This window comes from Moschus berezovskii, chromosome 11 (assembly GCF_049115385.1).
Source record: "Moschus berezovskii isolate FMDL1 chromosome 11, NW_MosBer_1.0, whole genome shotgun sequence".
In the NCBI taxonomy this organism is placed as follows: domain Eukaryota; kingdom Metazoa; phylum Chordata; class Mammalia; order Artiodactyla; family Moschidae; genus Moschus; species Moschus berezovskii.
The window spans coordinates 36,112,099-36,127,258 of NC_142470.1; the positions used below are offsets into that span (position 1 = coordinate 36,112,099).

At 43.3% G+C, this 15,160-nt stretch overlaps 1 long non-coding RNA gene across 1 annotated transcript in view; it reads left to right on the plus strand.

The window, feature by feature from the left end:
• The first annotated feature begins 532 nt into the window (after positions 1-532).
• Positions 533-15,160, plus strand: part of LOC148776121 (uncharacterized) — a 31,651-nt gene continuing 17,023 nt past the window's right edge. Inside the window, exon 1 of the long non-coding RNA XR_016038686.1 lies at positions 533-1,269. This is a non-coding gene — a long non-coding RNA (uncharacterized LOC148776121). The remainder of the gene's footprint in view (positions 1,270-15,160) is intronic.

Genomic DNA, 15,160 nt, shown 5'->3' on the forward strand with positions numbered 1-15,160 from the left:
CTAGCCTGGAAAATCCCGTGGACAGAGAAGTCTGGTAGGCTACAGTCCATGGGGTCGCGAAGAGTCAGACATGACTGAGTGACTTCACTTTCTTTAAATGTTTTTGGTGAGAAAACTAGGTGACAGTATTTGAGATTAATTTGTAAAAATTCTGGGTATGGATGAGTGTATTTGATGAAAGTGGATGTGAGGCTCTAGGTTTGGGATTTTTGAAGCCCTTATGAGGGTCAAAAATGGGGTCTATGTAGTGAGATCATTTTGGGTACATTGATATATATATGTATATATTTTATATATATATACACACATGAAGAAGTGAAGTCGCTCAGTCGTGTCCAACTCTTTGTGACCCTGTTGACAGTAGCCTACCAGGCTTCTCCGTCCATGGAATTTTCCAGGCAAGAATACTGGAGTGGGCTGCCATTTCCTTCTCCATCCAGGGGATTTTCTCAACCCAGAGATGGAACCCGGGTCTCTTGCATTGCAGACAGACACTTTACTGTCTAGCCACCAGGGAAGCCTGGCTGTTATAATTTTTGTGGAAATCTCAGCTGCTGCTAAGTCACTTCAGTCATGTCCGACTCTGCGACCCCATAGACTGCAGCCCACCAGGCTCCCCTGTCCCTGGGATTCTCCAGGCAAGAACACTGGAGTGAGTTGGCATTGCCTTCTCCGGAATTCTCAGCAGTGTACATTTAATCACATAACATACTGATCGCCTACTCTGTCAGGGATTATTTAGTTGCTTGTTTATTGTCATTCAGTTTCATGATACAGACCTGACATTCTATCAGAGAAGTACAGGGACTTTCCTGTTAGTCCAGTGGTTAAGAATCCACCTGCCAATGCAGGGGACATGGGTTCAGTCACTGCTCCTGGAAGATTCCACGTGTCAAGGGGCAACTAGACCCATGGGTCACAAGTACTGAAGCCTACATGCTCTAGAACCCTGTGCTCTGCCACAAGAGAAGACACTACAATGAGAAGCCCATGCACTGCAGCTAGAGAGTAGCCCCTGCTTGTTGCAACTCGAGAAAGCCCACGAGCAGCAGCAAAGTGCAGCCAAAAATAAAAATTAAAAAAAAGCAGTAGACAATATATGATGTGTAAGGTATAAAGAGGAAGTAATTCTATTCAGTATGTTAGAAGATCCGGTGACTGGGGAAAAGTGAAAGTGAAGTCGCTCAGTCGTGTCTTGACTCTTTGTGACCCCATGGACTGTGGAACCCCACGGAGCCACCAGGCTCCTCATTCCATGAAATCTTCCAGGTAAGAGTAGAGTGGGTTGCCATTTCCTTCTCCAGGGGATCTTCCCAACCCAGGGGTTGAACCCGAGACCGATCTACTGTCCGAGGCTTCAGGGAAAGGAGTAGACATGAGGAGTTGATATGGGGGAATACAGTTGCAAGGGGCTTCCCTGGTGGCTCAGAGGTTAAAGCGTCTGCCTCCAAGGTGGGAGACCCGGGTTCGATCCCTGGGTCGGGAAGATCCCGTGGAGAAGGAAACGGTAACCCACTCCAGTATTCTTGCCTGGAGAATCCCATGGACGAAGAAGCCTGGTAGGCTACAGTCCACGGGGTCGCAAAGAGTCGGACACGACTGAGCGACAGAACGGAACGGAACGGAACGGAATACAGTTGCATAATTAAAACACATGGTCAGCGTAGGGCTTATTGTGAAGATGAGATTTGAACATAGACTAGGAGGAGGTGAGGAAGTTAGCTGAGTGGCTATCAGTGGAAGAGTGTTCAAGGCAGAGGAAATGGCAGGAGCAGAGGCCAGCACATGTCCTGATGTGTTGAAACCACGAGAGGAGACTATTGTGACTGGAAAAGAACGAGAAAGGGAGAATGTGTGAGTGAGAGGTGGTGGGGACTTAGGCTAGGGTGGCAGTAATGCTGCTGCTGCTGAGTCACTGCAGTCGTGTCCGACTCTGTGCGACCCCATAGACGGCAGCCCACCAGGCTCCCCCTCCCTGGGATTCTCCCGGCAAGAACATTGGAGCGGGTTGCCATTTCCTTCTCCAATGCAGGAAAGTGAAAAGTAAAAGTGAAGTCGCTCAGTCTTGTCTGGTAGAAATGGACTTGGTGATAATTGGTTGTTGCGGGGATTACTTTAGAACTAATAGGATTTTGGTGAGGTGTGAGGAAGAGAGAGGAGTCAGGTATGACTTGTTATGAGGAGACCAGGATGAAGCTCTGGGTGGAGCTGATTTGGGAAGGAAGATCAGTAATTGGATTTGGGACATGTTAAGTTGCAGATACCTGTTGGGAATGTAAATCCATTTCCAGTTGATTTGGCGGTGGGGCAGGGGGTAGTGGGGAGGGATGAGTTTGGGTGGAGGGAGAGATTCATAAGTGTCAGTAAAAGCCACAGGACCAGGTGAGCTTCTCCAGGCAGTGAATGCAAAGGAGAACCAAGCATCAGAGTTAGGAGAAACCCTGAGGGACACAGAGTGAAGGTGAGGTAGGCGAAATCGAGGTTTGCTTACTCTTCCATTTTCTTTGAATCTGAATTCATGACATCCCTCAGCTGTAGTTTCTTTCAGCAGTAATTGATATTCCTGGTGGGTCCTGCCAGGTTTTTGTGATGCCCTTCCTATGGCTGTTTGTTGATCCTTTCTTTGAAAGCAACTCAGGCGTAAAATTCGTTTTCCTCTTAATCCAGTGCAGTGTTGCTCAGTGGCCCCTCAGCACCGTCCCTTGTGTCCAGGTTGTACACTGGAAACAAGACAGGCAGAATGAAAGAGCACAGCATCGCAAATGGACTAGTAGGCATCATTCAAAAAGGAACAGTGTGGAAGAAAGCATAGGATAGGTGGCGCCCTCTCTTCTATCCGGTGTGGCTGACTTGGTGTGAGAAAGTGAAACTGTACTTGTCAGCAATGTAATGAATATTCATGTGTTTGTGTGGGTCATTTTTAAATATGAAAATAGTTCTGAGAAGAACAGGGTGATTATAAATCGCACTTTATGGGGTGAGGAGTGTCAAATGAAAAATCCAAAAACTGAAAGTCATCACTTAGAAAATTGCCTGGCATATTCTTTCTAGGTAATAATGGCTCAAAGGGCGAGCTTTTTGGATGCTGAAGTTTAAAAGGGATTTCCTAATGGAAATAAATGTGAAGGAAAATATCTTGTTACAGCCTTGCCTTTGGCCTTGTTGTGTATTTTGTTCTAGTTTGAAAGAGGGGAAGGGTTGTGGTTGCCTGGCAGTGCAGGCTCTGAGGTCAGAGACAACTTGGCAGCTGCCTCGGTGGGCCCTGTGTGGATGTGATGGTCCAAAACCGGGCCACAGCCTCACAGGTTCAGAAACTTAATTTTGTCCTCCATAGAGCTGTTGTAATTTCATACAGTCAGAACATTGGCTAAGCTTCCAAGAGAAATTTATATTTAAATGGTATATTTATCAAGAGAAATACACTACATCTCTCCCGTGGAGCAGTGTTCATATTGGGTGGTGACCTGCACAGAAGAGTCACGCAGTAAAAACCAGTTTTGTAATAGGAAGACTGTCTTTGCACCAGAGTGTGGAATTGGAATGGAATAATGAACTGGATGGTCTTAACAGCTGAGGGTAGTGGACCGTGTATCGTCTGTACTGAAAGGGTCAGAGTTCTTCCCTGCGTGTCGCTCTGGTCCTTCCTGTAATAAACAGGACTGTTACTGTGGGTGGAATGTTGGTGTTTGGGTCTCCTCAGGCACCTCCTGAGGGCTGCCTGTTAGGGTGCATTCTAGTGGTTCAGGGACCATGAGTACCACAAAACATGATTACAACTAAGAAACAAGCTCACTATTTTTAGTCAGTTCAGTTCAGTCACTCAGTGGTGTCCGACTCTTTGTCACTTCATGGATGGCAGCACGCCAGGCTTCCCTGTCCATCACCAGCTCCCAGAGCTTGCTCAAACTCATGTTCATTGAGTTGGTGATGCCATCCAACCATGTCATCCTCTGTCGTCCCCTTCTCCTCCTGCCTTTAGTCTTGGCCAGCATCAATCTTTTCCAATGAGTCAGTTCTTCGCATCAGCGAACTTTGATTTTGTTAATTATTCCCAACCTGTCAAAGTTTGTGCTCCCCCTCACTTTTTTTTCTTTTGTTATGGTAAAATATACATACCATTTAAACCATTTTTAAGTGTGTAGTTCTGTATCGTTAAGTACATTTACATGCTGGTTCAACTGGCAAAATCTCTTAATTGGTGATTTTTGTGGAAGGATCAAATCCAGGAAATGAAAGAGCAAACATTAATACAATCCGTCAGTCTGTTGTGGAGACGCTGGATTTAGGACCAGAAGCTCCGATGACAAGTCCACACTGCAGCATGGTGATGATAAATCTTTCTTATTTTTGGTCTATGACAGGAGAGTCAGGGCAATGTGGTTTGTTCCAAGGATGCTATGAGCACATACACATACACTGGAGCACAGCACCTGGCAGAGGGCTGAGTTTTGGAATGATTAATTGTTGGGCAGTTTCCCTTATGGAAGAGGAGGAGGGGCACGAGGTCCAAGCGAAACCCCTTTCTATCTCTGGCATTTTAAAAAAATTCAGACAAAGTAAGAACAATTCCTCTTCTGCACAGGTAAGAAAGTGAACTTAAATCTTTTTAATGTATTTGTAAAACACATAAATGCATTTCACACATTAAATTTTTTTAAGTACATTGTAAAGTACAAATGGAGGTCCAGTGGTCAAGACTCCATGCTTCCCAGTGCAGGGGGCACAGGTGTGATCCCTGGTCTGGAAACTAAAATCCTGTGTGGCATACAGTGGCTTAAATAAATGAGTAAAATGCTAGGAATGTTTATTTTAAAAAAGAGAAAAATAGTAAAAGGAGCTAGATACAATATAACATTGCAAAAGGTTATCTCTCTTAATGTTTTATTTTCCTTCTTTATGCTTTTTGATATGTTCCAAAGTTTACTCAATGAATGTCATTACTTGTAAAACAACAGATTTAAAAAATACATTAAATGTATTTTAATCCATTAAAAAAGTTTAATATATTTTAATGTATTTTAAAATACATTTGTATTTTAAAATGTATTAAAATATATTAAACATTTTTAATGGATTAAAATACATTTAACATATATTTACATTACATTAATGCAGGAGACTTAAGAAACGTATTTTTACATTATATCCAGTGCAGGAGATGTAAGATATATGGGCTCCATCTCTGGGTCGGGAAGATCCCCTGGAGGAGGAAATGACAACCCACTCCAGTATTCTTGCCTGGAGAATCCCATGGACAGAGCCTGACAGGCTACAGTCCAAAGGGTTGCACAGAGTTAGACAGGACTGAAGTGACAGCCCAGCCCTTTCTCGTTAGAAGGATATCAATGTATAAAATAACCACTAGGTGTCAGCCTTGCTTTGTGCAAATTTCTTGTCGCAGCCCAGGCATCTTGATGAAAAGCTTCCCCTCGTGTGTAAACTCCCATGATGCGCCTAGGGCTTGTGTTTTCTGAACCCCACCTCTGGGCGTGGCCCAGAAAGGCTCTGTCTGAGGTGCTTCCAGCTCTCTTTCTGGTGTCCTGGTCCCAAAACAGAACCTTGAATGATATAGCCCAGCAGCATGTGTCATGAGAGGGACCAAAAGTGAATTCCAATTCAGAGGAGATAGAATGTCTAGGCTGTGGGCCAGCACCTCCAGATATATTGATTTGGGCAGCACCCCTGGAGCAGGGAACTGGTCTACCTCCATCCTGGACTACCAAACACCAGTCTGATAATGGGCTCAGCTGACAGGGAAGCAGCAGCAACTCTTAGTCTCTGAGTCCCAGAACATGAGTAAAGAAAGTCAGTCGCTCAGTTGTGTCCAACTCTTTGTGACCCCATGGATTCCTCTGTCCATAGGATTCTCAAGGCAAGAGTACTGGAGTGGGTTGCCATTTCCTTCTCCAGGGGATCTTCCCAACCCAGGGATCAAACCTGGACCTCCTGCATTGTAGGTGGATTCTTTACCATCTGAGCCCTCAGGGAAACCACCTTGAGAGTGAGTTCCAGAGCATGCTGCTGCTGCTAAGTCACTTCAGTCGTGTCCAACTCTGTGCGACCCCATAGACAGCAGCCCACTAGGCTCCGCTGTCCCTGGGATTCTCCAGGCAAGAACACTGTAGTGGGTTGCCATTTCCTTCTCCAATTCATGAAAATGAAAAGTGAAAGTGAAGTCGCTCAGTTGTGTCCAACCCTCAGCGACCCCATGGACTGCAGCCTTCCAGGCTCCTCCATCCATGGGATTTTCCAGGCAAGAGTACTGGAGTGGGGTGCCATTGCCTTCTCCGGTTCCAGAGCATAGGAAGCTTGAATTGATGTTTCCCTGCATTTCCTTCAAAAATGAAGTAATAAGGCAAAATCAGAGAAAAATCACAATACTGTTCATCAACTACATTAATTTCCCCAGTAGACTTTGTCCATGAAACCAGGACTTTACATTGTCAATGACAGTGTGGAGGTGAAGTTTTTTCCCTTAACTTCTTTTCCCACATTATGAAAATTTCAATACACAGAAGTTAAAAGAGTAGTATCATTATTTCTATGCACACTGCTTAGGTTGAACTATTGTTAATATTTCACTTCATCTACATTTGTGTGTGTGTTTATTTTGGCTGATCTTTTAGAAAGTGAATTGGAGATGTCATGACACTTTACTCCTAAATACTTTAGTGTAAATTTTCTAAAAATTATGACCTCTAACATTATCACAATACCATATTACACCAAAAGAATCAAACAGTGATTTTTAATATCATTTAGTATCTAGTTCATATGCAATTTTTCCCAATCGTTGCCCAAATATCTTTTATAGTCAGCTTTTCTCAAGCCAAGATAGTCAAAAGCCCTCATTGGATTTGGTTGTTAAGTCTTTTCTTTTTTGACCTTGCTGCTTAGCTTGTGGGAATCTTAGTTCCCTGACCAAGGATCGAACCTGTACTCTCAACAGTGAAACTGCAGAGTCCTAACCATTAGACCATCAGGGAATCCTCTGTTAAATCTTCTTTGGTTACTTGAGACTCTAAGACTGATGCCTCCCCTTGCCCGCTTTGGTTTTTTCTGTGACATGACACATTGAAGAGACCAGGCTTATTGTCTTGTATTAATAGAATGAGACACATGCTGGATTTTTTTCACTGTTGTGGGTTTAAATCATTTCCTTCTCTCTGTATTTTCTATAATCTGGATGTTATATCTCAGTATTACCCAGCAAAACTTTCTGTGATGATGAAAGCGTTCTTTCCAACGTCCAATATGGTAGTCACTAGCCACATATGCTGAGTAAGAGCACTGAAAATATAGTCAGTGTGGCTGAGTAACTAGATTCTACATTTTATTCAATTTTTATTCATTAACTTATATTTAAATAGCCACACGTAGCTGGTAGCTATGGTATGGAACAACATGGATCTTAAGGCTTGTTTAGATTTAGCTTTAATAGTTTTGAAGACACCAAAGGTGATGCTGTGTATTTTATATTGCAGCTCATCAGGAGGCAAGATAGTAACACACTGTCCCACTATGAGTCAGAGTAGTTTTTTAAAAAAACTTTATCAAGGTATAATTTACATTCAGTAAAAGTCAGACTTTATTTTTTTGGGCTCCAAAATCACTGCGGATGCTGATTGCAGCCAGGAAATTAAAAGATGCTTACTCCTTGGAAGGAAAGTTATGACCAACCTAGATAGCATATTAAAAAGCAGAGATATTACTTTGCCAACAAAGGTCCGTCTAGTCAAGGCTATGGTTTTTCCCGTGGTCATGTATGGATGTGAGAGTTGGACTGTGAAGAAAGCTGATCACCGAAGAATTGATGCTTTTGAACTGTGGTGTTGGAGAAGACTCTTGAGAGTCCCTTGGACTGCAAGGAGATCCAACCAGTCCATTCTAAAGGGGATCAGTCCTGGGTGTTCATTGGAAGGACTGATGCTAAAGCTGAAACTGCAATACTTTGGCCACCTCATGCGACGAGTTGACTCACTGGAAAAGAGTCTGATGCTGGGAGGGATTGGGGGCGGGAGGAGAAGGGGACGACAGAGAATGAGATGGCTGGATGGCATCACCGACTCGATGGACATGAGTTTGAGTGAACTCCGGGAGTTGGTGATGGACAGGGAGGCCTGGCATGCTGTGATTCATGGGGTCGCGGAGAGTCGGACATGACTGAGCGACTGAACTGAACTGAACTGAACTGAAAAGCATTTTAAGTGTATAGGTAAATAGGTTTCAGCAAATGTCTACTCCTGTATAACCATGACTCGATCCAGATACAGGAAACCTCTATCACCCCAAATGGTTCCCTTGTGCCTATTTCCAGTTGACCCAAATATGCCCCCTTCTAACAAGTCTGGGGCCACCGTTGATATGCCTTCTGACACTATGGAATAGCTAGCTATCTTTCAAAGTGCTTCATATAAATAAAATCAATAAATGTACTTTTTCTTTTCTTTTTTAAAACTTTTTACTTTGTATTGGAGTATAACCAATTAATAATGTTGTGATGGTTTCAGGTGGAGAGCAAAGTGACCCAGCTACTGCTGTTGTTCAATTGTGTCCGACTCTTTGCAGCCCCATGGACTGCAGTACATCAGGCTTCCCTGTCCATCACCAACTCCCGAAGCTTACTCAAACTCATGTCCATCGAGTCGGTGATGCCATCCAACCTTCTCATCCTCTGTCATCCTCTTCTCCTCCTGCCTTCAATCTTTCCCAGCATCAGGGTCTTTTCTAGTCAGTTGGCTCTTCACATCAGGTGGCCAAGGTATTGGAGCTTTGGACTCTTATGTACTCAGCCATACACATATATGTATCCATTCTCCCCCAAACTCCCCTCCCACGCAGACTGCCACATATCCCTGAGCAGATATAGTGGCATTATTGTTTTAATTAATTTATTTTTAGTTGGAGGTTAATTGTTTTACAATATTGTGTTGGTTTCTGCTGTACACTAACATGAATCAGTCATGGGTATACATATGTCCCCTCCCTCTTGAACCTCCCACCCCATCCCCTCCCTCTGGGTTGTTGCAGAGCCCCAGGATGAGCTCCCTGCGTCATACAGCAAATTCCCCTTGGTCATCTATTTTACAAACAGTAATGTATGTTTCCGGGCTACTCTCTCAGTTCGTCCCACCTTCTCCTCCCCCTACCGTGTCCACAAGTCTGCTCTCTTTGTCTTTGTCTCCTTGGCTGAGCCAATGAAATATATTCAAATGAATGTTTTGAGAGTCATTGATGTTGTAGCATGTGTCTGTGGGTTGTTCTTTTTATTGCCAATTGGTATTTCACTGGATGGATATACCACAATTTGTTTATCCCTTCTGTTGATGGAGATTTTGTTGTTTCCTGTTTACCACTGAGAGCTAAACTTTCCGTCTCAGTGCTGCTTTAGCTGTAGCCGACACATTTTGATAGGCTGTGTTTTCATTTTCAATCAACACAAAGCATTTTCTGATTTCTCTTTTCTCTTAAGAGTTCTCCTTTTAAAAAACTATAGTTGATTTACAATGTTATATGTTTCATGTGTGTAACATACTGATTCAATATTTTTATAGACGATACTCCATTTGAAGTTATTATAAAATATTGGCTCAATTTGTGAGTTCTCCTTTGACTCACGGATGATTTAGAAATGTGATCTTTAACTTCTAAATACTTGGGGACTTTCCAAAGATCTTTTTGTTAATTTCTAAGTTAATTCTGTTGTGGGAAGAGAACTTCCTCTCTGTAAATTATTTTAAAATTCATATAAAGACTTGTTTTAGGGCCCAGTTCTATGATCTGTCTTGGTGAATGTTTCTTATTCACTCGAAAAGAATGTGTATCTGCTCTTGTTGGGTGGACTGTTCTATGTTTGTGTTTGCTGTTTAGTCGCTGAGTCATGTCCGACTCTTTTGTGACCCCATGGACTGTAGCCCACCAGACTCTTCTGTCCATGGGATTTCCCAGACAAGAATATTGGAGTGGGTTGCCATTTTCTTCTCCAGGGGATCTTCCTGACCTTGAGATTGAGTGTGTGTCTCCTGCATTGCAGGTGGATTCTTTACCACTGAGCCACCAGGGAAGCCTGGATTGTTCTGTAAATATCAATTCAGTCAAATTGTTAGGGGCTTCCATGGTGGCCCAATGGCTAAGACTTTGAGCTTCCAATGTAGGGTGTCTGTGTTTGATCCCTGGCCAGGGAATTAGACCCCACATGCCTCAGTGAAGATCCAGCATGCCATAACTAAGACCCATACCCCTTAAAAATTGTTTGATAGTGTTGTTCAGGTTTTCTACTTTCTGTGTCTACTTATCTTATTGATTATCAAAAGAAGTCTATTGCAGTATTAACTATAAATATGGATTTGTCTGTTTTTCTTTAGTTCTTCCATTTTTCTCTGTATGTATATTAAACTTTGTTATTTCTTACATACACATTTAAGATTGCTGTATCTTTTTGATGAATTGACCTCTTTGTCATCATGAAATATTCTTCTTCATACCTGGTAATATCTCTTATCCTAATGTCTACTTCATCTAAAATTAATGTAACAACTTCAGTTTTCTTATGCTTACTGTTTGCACAAAAATCTTTTGCCATCCTTTTACTTTTAACTTGTGTTTTAAATTTTAAAGTGTATCTCTTGTAAGCAGCATGGGCTTCCCTAGTAGCTCAGTTGGTAAAGAAGCTGCCTGCAATTCAGGAGACCACTGTTTGATTCCTGGGTCGGGAAGATCCACTTGAGAAGGAATAGACTACCCACTCCAATATTCTTGGGCTTCCCTGGTGGCTCAGCTGGTAAAGAATCCGCCTGTAATGTGGGAGGCCTGGGTTTGATCCCTGGGTTGGGAAGATCCCCTGGAGAAGGGAAAGGCTACCCACTCCACTATTCTGGTCTGGAGAACTCCATGGACTGTATAGTTCATGGGGTCGCAAAGAGTCAGACACAACTGAGCAACTTTCTCTTTCATTTTGTCAGCAGCATATGATTATGTCTGGCTTTTACCCAGTCTGACTCTCTCTTCCTTTTTTTGAATGTTTAGACTGTTTGCATTTAATGTAGTCCTCAGTATGATTGGATTAAGTGTACCATTTTGCTAATTGCTTTCTATTTGTCTCCTGTTCTTTGTTCCTCCTTTCCTCCTCTTTTTGTGACTTTTGGGTGAATATTTTAAAAATTCCACTTTATCTTCACTACTCGCTAATTTGCCCTACTTCTCTGTTTTATTTCTTTAGTGATGGCTCTGGGGTTTGCCATATTCATCACATGGTCCTACTGAATTCCCTAATGAATGCCCTGAGTTATCAACAAGGACTCTCTCCTTCCTGGTTAGTTGAAACTTAAGCGCTGTGTAATCTCTGGGAGCAGTTCAGCTCAGTGTTTCTTGGTAGCTCTTTGACCTGGAGTTTCATTCTATGTGTGAGCATCTTGTATTCAGTAAAGACTCAAGGGCACTCCTGGGAAGCTTTTTTGTTGTTGTTTTTTAAGCTGTTTTTCTCCCTACCTCTCTCCATCAGAACTCAGTCCTTCCAACCTTCAGTTTCTCTGAACCCCCATCTCTGTCTCCTCGACACACTGGCTTGGGGTTCTCTGACCCTGCTGTGTGGTCTGGAGGGGGCCTCCAGGAAGAAAGCGAGGACTCCTACCAGCCTAACTTCATCTGTTGCCTTTCTTTTAGGACTCACTGTGCTACCTGTTGGCCATTGTCTGAACAAGTGTTTCATATGTTTGTCTGGTTTGCTAATTGTTTATTGTGGGAGGGTAAATCTGGCCTATGTTATTCTCTTATGTCATAAAGAGAAGTCTCATTTAACTTTGGATTATTGATCTTTTTTATGTAGCTACATAATCTTTATTATAGTAATTTAAAAATGCATATAAATAATCTATGTTCATAGCAGAAAATCCTTGAAATGCCCATTGAACTAAAAATCATCCATAATCTCTTCTATCCTGAAGTAACCAGAAATAATGTTTTAGCATATATCTTTCCAGACTTTTCTATGTGCATATGTCTAAGTATGAAACTAAGACTATACTATCCACGGCAACAATGGTTTATAACAGCTGCCTGGTCTCCAGGAACACAGGAGAAATGGCAAATATTTTTTGTCCATATTACGACAACTCATGAGTTTTATAGGAGAGCCTCCTACACTTCAGACACATTTGTAAGACTCTGGGTTTGAGAAATTTCACATGTAAAAGAAAACTGTGTGTATGTGCGTGTATGTATATAAAATTCTGCAAGTCTGCAAATGTAAAATTTTGAAAGAGAAAGAATTTTATATACCCCCCCAAATTAAAAGGAAAAAAAGAGAGAAAGAATGAAAAGATGACAGATTTAGCATCATATTTTTAGGCCTCAAAAGGGCTTTCATCAAATGCACTGTTTGAGTGGGCAAAGACTGGATTTTTTTTATGGATTGTCAGATTTCAATAATTTTGTTCATGTCTGGACTATTTATTAATTTGGACCTTTTAAAGTTAAGAAGAAATAAACCAAAAAAGCCACCCTGCTAAAAAAAGAAGAAGGTACAAATTAAAGTTCTGTAGCTCTTTTCACAAAATACCCTCTACTAGCCAGATCAGAAGTGGCCACTGGTCAGCACGGAGAGAGCATGGCAAAAGCTTTGGGGTTAGAGTCGTGAGGAACCGGACTCTAGCTGCGACCTTGGGCAATTTCCTCATCCACAAAATGAAGATAAGTGTGACTGTGAAGACGAAATGAAATAAAATTTGTAATGTGTCCAGTGACCAAAACCACACAGGTGTTCAGTAAAAAACCTCAGAGGTATTACAAAAGCAGCTCCAGATCATAGAGCCAGCAGAGTGTCAAGTACAAAGTCACCTTCTCCAGCCCTCAGTGTATTTATTCCCTTTATCTTCATATATTTTCCAGCTAAAGTCTCTCTTTTTTTAGACACTTTAGTTGCTGTTTTTCCAGAACACTGAAAACTCTATCCATGACCCCTTGGTTCCCACAGTCAGATGTGCTCAGCTGTCACGGATACTCTGTCTGTGTCTCTCTGTCTTTCCCTTCCCTCCCCTCCCCGAGTCGGTTGCTTTTCCTCTGTGTGTCTCTTTGGTGGAGGGGAGGCCATCTTGATTCTTCCTACCTTTGTCCTTCTCCTCCAACCACATACCCGAAGAACAGTGTGTGTGCTGGGTGTGCTTCTGGGGGATGCACTCCTCTGTGTCGCCCACTTAGTCTTTAAAGAGCCATTGCTGGACATCCCTGGGGGTCCAATGGTTAGAGATCCAGCTACGTGTGGGATCTGGGAAGATCCCACGCACCGGGAGCAACCGAGCTCGTACAAGGCAACTACTGAGCCTGCGCACCTAGAGTCGGTGCTGGGCAGCAAGAGTTGCCATCACAAGGAGAAGCCCGTGCACCGCAACCAGAGGAAGCCTGAGCGTAGCACTGAAGGCCAGTGTGGCCAAAGATAGGTAAATACATTTAGAGAGCCATTGCTGCCACTACTGTGGTCCAATCAGCATTTCAGAGGCACTCTTTTCTCCCCCACCCCCTCAACTCCCCTAAGGTTCACCCAACCTCCAGTCAGCCCCAAGACTCCAGGAAGATCAGCGTGAGAGGAATACAGGATACTTGCTCCTGATCTCACTGGAAGAACGTGCTGTCACTGTTGGAGGCAAGAATGACCAATGTCCATCTCTGTTTATGACAAAGCGTCAGGACATTCTCTACACAGATGGTTTTAGGAGGGTTCTAGCTGGGCTTCGGGGACTTCTCAAAGTCTGAAGGCTGCCTCTGGGGGTTGAGATTGGCCATGTGACCTTCAGTTCTGGTTTAGAGCCATTCATAGGTGATAGTATTGGGTCTGTCACTGCCTGTCAGGGGGTACCTCAGAGAACTCAGAGGTGGGGTGTCTTGGCCCACGATGGCCACCTTCCCAGGTGGGAGGTCAGACACTTTGACCTTTCTGTGGCCAGTGAGGCAGGACATGCCCACACCTGTAAGGCAGAGATTAGAGGATTGGAGTACCAAGGAGATCTGGGTTCTTCTTGTACCCATGGCATCTTGATGTACAAAAACAAGCAATAAAACATAAAAACCAAAGATTTTGGAACCAGATCGACCTCTGTTGGAATCCAGACTCTTGGGCTTCCTGACTGTGAGGTCCTTGACAGTGGCTCTCCCCTCAGGTTCCTTGTCTTTCTTGTAGAACTAGAGATTAACCATCGTAAGTAAAAAAATGCAACTGATCTGCACATAGTAGGTGATCACTGAATGTTAATATCTTTTCTTTTTCTCTTTCCTAAACTTGGATTATATTTGACATTGTGCTTATAGCAGTCCTTGGACATAAACAGGGAGAATATTTGTATTCCCATTTTAGAAATGAGAAAATGGGATTTGCATAAGACCACAGGAACAGGGCTGGGTCTGGACCCCAGAAATTGATGCTACAGTAGAACTGCTGTGGAAGAAGACAAGCTGAGCTTTCATCTTGGCCCTACCCCTGTTTGCTGGGTGACCTCCCTGAGCCTCAGTTTCCTCATCTGTAAAGTGAGGATAATAAAAGAGTCTACCTCCAAATGTTATTGTGAGGATAAATGAGCTAATATTTATAAACTGCTTAGACTGGCCAATAATAAGCAGTGAGTGCTAAGTTGCTTCAGTCAAATCCGACTCTTTGCCACCCCATGGACTGTAGCCCACTATGCTGGTCTGTCCATGGGGATTCTCCAGGCAAGAATACTGGAGTGGTTTGCCATGCCCTCCTCCAGGGAATCTTCCCAACCCAGGGATTGAACCCAGGTCTCCCACATTGCAGGCAGATTCTTTACTGTCTGAGCTACCAAGGAAGTCCAAGAATACTGGAGTGGATGGCCTATCGCTTCTCCAGGGGATCTTCCCGACCCAGGAATTGAACTGGGGTCTCCTGCATTGCAGGCGGATTCCTTACCAGCTGAGCAACCAGGAAAGCCCTAATGAAGGGTAAAGGGAGTTAATCAGTATCCATTTATGTCCAGTTACTTCCCCCTGACAGGAGGGTATACTGTGTGGGCCTGTGAGTGCATGTGTGTTATGTTAGAAACCAGGGTGGGCTCCCTGGAGCAGGTGTCACTCAGGCAGCAGACCTGAGCTTGCCATTAGTCTCCATCTCCCATGTGTATATATCTTTTTGTGATGGTGGCTCAGGGAGAGTCCG